The 4,450-nt window shown below is 36.0% G+C and overlaps 1 protein-coding gene across 4 annotated transcripts in view; it reads right to left on the minus strand.

Annotated features, from left to right (window-relative positions):
* Nucleotides 1-4,450, minus strand: part of FRS2 (fibroblast growth factor receptor substrate 2) — a 135,826-nt gene that overhangs the window by 66,833 nt on the left and 64,543 nt on the right. For 2 of the 4 annotated variants that reach the window (XM_003797815.3, XM_023517921.1), the window contains exons 3-4: nt 3,550-3,592; nt 850-1,084 (exon numbers count right to left, since the gene is read on the minus strand). The gene's annotated coding sequence lies outside the window, so the exon portion shown is untranslated. The remainder of the gene's footprint in view (nt 1-849; nt 1,085-3,549; nt 3,593-4,450) is intronic. The other 2 variants (XM_023517922.1, XM_023517923.1) reach the window with 2 other exon arrangements.

A 4,450-nucleotide genomic window follows, 5' to 3' on the forward strand; every position in this document is an offset into this window, starting at 1 on the left:
TTTTTTCTTGCAATTGTCATTGTTATTTTAGCTGGCCTGGGCCAGGTTTGAACCCACCAGCCTCAGTATATGTGGCCAGCACCCTACCCATGGAGCTATGGGCAACACCCAAGAATACTAGCTATTCTACTTACGCAGGGCTGAGGTAACAAATTAAAGTGAAAATAATGAAATGACTGTACCATACAAAAGACTCAAAAATTAAAGAAACCACAGAACTAGGACTATGATGCCTAATGTCTAATTCTCTGAATTATTATTTTTTGAAAAGGATAGCGAGAGTGTTCAACAATGCACAGGACACCAACTCTCTATCAACTTCCAGAGTTTCTGACCTTCCCTCCAAAAAGCTCATAAATACTTAAGTGTTAATATACAAATAACTACTTCTTTCAAAAACCCTCAAGCTTGGTCTAACTTTAACAGACATGTGAATTCCCTTACTGCTATGGTTTGAATGTGTCTCCTCCAAAATTCAGCCACTGAAATTTTAATGGCCGATGTGGTAAGATTAAGAGGTGGGGACTGTAGGAATGTTTCGGTCATGAGGGTCCTTCCTTGTGAACAGGGTTCGCTCACTGTTAGTCTCACTTGTCCTTCCACCTTCTGCCATGTGTGGACACAGCATTCTCTCCCTCTGGAGGATGGAACCCTCCCCAGACAACCAAACTCCTAGCACCTTGGTCTTACACTTCTGAGCCTCCAGAATTTGTGCTCTTTATAAATTACCCACTCTGTGCTATTTTGTTATGTAGCACAAACAAAGACACTTCCCTATTTCTATTCCTCCATTCAATCACTCCACATTTTTCCCCACCCCCAGAAATAAAGCACCCCTAAGATGCTCACCTCACACTTGATAAACTGCTCCCAACAAGGTACTCTCAACTTCTTCCACCAATGGAAACCCCTTCCAGATCTGATCGCTGCTGGCATTATCCTCTACTTAGGGGCCAGATCCGTCCTCTCACGAGAGTTTGTCCTTCTCCTCTTTACCCCACTGGGAACACCATCACCACAGACTTGGAGTTTCTGAAGTTCCCAGATGATTTCTAGTGCGGGGATCAAACAGAAAGTGTGCCTCCTGATAACACACAAGTACAGATAAAACTGTGTTTCTGTGCCCCAAATTTAGAACTGGTAATTGTATTGGTAATTATTCCTTTCTGATTCCATGTTAGATTCAGCAATGAGAATTCAAAGAAGAATTTTCTTTGAAGTAGAAGAAAAATAAGATATTCAAACATAATATAATACAGAAATTAGTAAGTGATAGGTAATAGGAAGGTTCCATATTAGTCTTTTTATGGACTAACACTGATACCTTAGTGTCTTAATACTCTATTTCTAGGAGAAAAAGACAGGTTTTTATTAAACTCCAGCACCCTTTTCTCTGACTATTCCATCAAACTGTTAGATAAGCAGCCTACTAAAACAGATGTTTATATATTTTGTCTCTCACTCTAAACTTCCATGGCACCTAATTCACATTCTTTAATTTCAATTCTGATATAAAGAAATGAGCACAAATTGGTCTTTTCCTAACTGTCCATTTTAAGGTCTCTTGCACATTTACAGAATCTTACATTTATCAGGCTCATTTTAATAAACATCAACCTGGAATACAACATACCAGTTGGATAAAACAAACTAGATGAACACTCAGCAACGTGGCCAGATCTTGGGAACGGGGAGGACAGTGGAACAGAGCACAAGAATTAGCTTTTATATTTATGTATGTCATATCCTAGTCAAGGAGAGGGCTTTATCCCTATAGGATCCTCAGATTAGCATGGTGTAGAGTGCCATATTCTCTTTCTTGTATTTATTTTTTATATAAATTAAAATAAAGCACATAAAATAATAATACCTTTTCTAGTACAAAACCGTATCAAACACTAAGATCATTTGCATAGAGAATGAATATAAACGGAGGAGAAGAAAGGTGCTCTCATCAACAGCGGTGATGGACATGACACAGGGAGGAGCACCATTAACCCGACACTCCTGGATGGAGGTTAACTAGTGAGTCAGATGAAGTTAGCCTCTTTCATAATAAATAAGTAACCGAAACTTCAAACAAAATTGTGGTTAACAGAATACATAACATATAATTTATCATTTCAATCATTTTTTGAAAGTGTACAAACATCTTTTTAAGTTGTCACTGTCCTTTTGATATCATTAAGTAGGTAGCAGGGTAATAACTACATAAATGTGAATTAATCTTCCCCTGATATTTTTTAACTCTAAAAATAATAATTATGAATGTTTCTGAGTACATACATACATACATAACTAAATGATGTGTGTGTGCCCCACACCCCACTTTTTAGCTCCTTCAGTGAGCAGTGTCCTGGAAGATTAGACAATGCTACCCCTAAGTTCTAGTCCTTCCCTCAACCTCCTACAAGTGTAAGAAAAAAATAGTGAAAAAAGTTTTCTAGGAAACCTGGAAAGAATCTTGGTAATTTGCTCTTCCCTTTTCCTCCTTAGCTAACGGGCCCCTTTATTTTAAACTTTTGCTTTTGGTGAGTAGGATAAAAACTGACTTGATTAACTAAATCTACAGCAGTTTCAAAAAAAGGGAGAAAGGTGTGTTTCAGAGTACAGGTTCCCCTTAGGACATGAGATACTGAAAAAGAAAAACATATAAGAAACAGAGGTATTGGCTCGCTACCCATAGCACAGTGGTTACGGTGCAGCCACATGCACTGAGGGTGGCAGGTTCGCACCTGGCCCAGGCCAGCTAAATAACAATGACAACTGTAATCAAAAAATAGCCAGGTGTTGTGGCGGCACCTGTAGTCCCAGTTACTCAGGAGGCTGAGGCAAGAGAATGGCTTCAAGCCCATGAGTTTGAGATTGCTATGATGGTACCCTACCAGAGTGAGAAAGTGAGACTCTAACTAAAAAAAAAGAAGAAGAAGAAAAAAAGAGAGTTATCAATCTTTATAATTCACTTTATAAGCATTTCCAGATGACAGGCTGAATTAATTAATCAGTGATCACTGCTACCTATCTCAAAAAAATCCTGAGAAAATTTAACCAAAGTAACTTTTTAAAGCTGCCAAGCATCTGATTTCAAGGTAAATTTCACCTTTCAGAAATCTACATATAATAATATAAATCAATGGTGACTCAAAATCCATTGTAAAGGTAATCATTCAGAAATTTGTTTAAAAGTGTGTGAGTATAAATATGTATATATATGTATTCATTAATTTTTTATTATCTACCTGGTAGGAAGCATTCTGCTTTTAAACTAAATGTGGGGGTTATACAATTTCCATAGATAGTAACATAAATAAACAATGTCCTCTAATTTAAACCCCTTAAGACAGCTTCTATAAATCCTCTACTCCCCAAAGTCACTTTTGTAGTAAATTCTGAGGTAGTAAAAGAGTAGCTAATAAATTTGTGAGAACCATGAAATAATCAATAAAAGATACAAAATAAATACATGAGAAAAGAGTTTTTTAAAAATCAAGGGCAATCAAACTTATATTCAACTATATTTGTTGTATTACTGTATTAACGGTTTCTTACCTTGTGCAATTCTCTTCTGAGAAAAACAGATACAATTTTGTTCCTAAAAACATTTCAGATATAAAGTTAAAATGTTAGCTTCAAAAAAGTCTCTTAAAAACAAAAAGTTACAAAATGCTAACATACTACATTCAGAATATTATGATACTTGACATTACCAAAGCTTAAGAGATGGTAGGTCTCTAACAATAAAAGTAGTTTTTATAAAAATGTTTATAAAATTTATTACTTTATATTATTTTTGTAATGCTTATTTAATAAGTTTTATTATTAAATACTTATTTGGATGTAAAATTATGGTTTTAAAAAATACATAGAACAAAGACTGAAATGAAAAATATCCAATAAATACTACTTACTTATTCTCCTGACTGAGTATCAAATCACCTTTCTAGGTACATAATGGTATGTGACACATTTTCATATTCTAAAATATCACTAACTCAAAAGGTTTACACTTCCCAAGCCTTGACATTCTGAAGGTTATTTTTTAAAAGTGTAATCCATATAACATAAAATTCATCTCTTTAAACAGTGTTTTTTAACATATTTACAAAGTTTTACCCCCATCTAATTCCACAATATTTTTAGTACCCTATTAAAAAATTCCATACTGGGGCCGAGTACAGTGGCTCAGGCCTGTAATCCCAGCACTCTGAGAAGCCGAAGTGGGTGGACTGCCTGAGCTCACAAGTTTGAGATCAACCTAGGCCAAAGTGAGAGATCTTGTCTCTTAAAAAAAAAAAAAAAAAACTGGGCGTTTTAGTGGGTGCCTGCAGTCCCAGCTACTTCGGAGGCTGAAACAAGAGAATCACATAAGCCCAAGAGTTCAAGGTTGCTGTGAGCTGTGATGGCCACAGCACTCTACCAAGAGCAACAAAGTGAGACTCTGTCTCAAAAA

The sequence above is a fragment of the Otolemur garnettii genome, unplaced genomic scaffold, assembly GCF_000181295.1.
Source record: "Otolemur garnettii isolate 467f Iridium unplaced genomic scaffold, OtoGar3 scaffold00125, whole genome shotgun sequence".
Taxonomy (NCBI): Eukaryota; Metazoa; Chordata; class Mammalia; order Primates; family Galagidae; genus Otolemur; species Otolemur garnettii.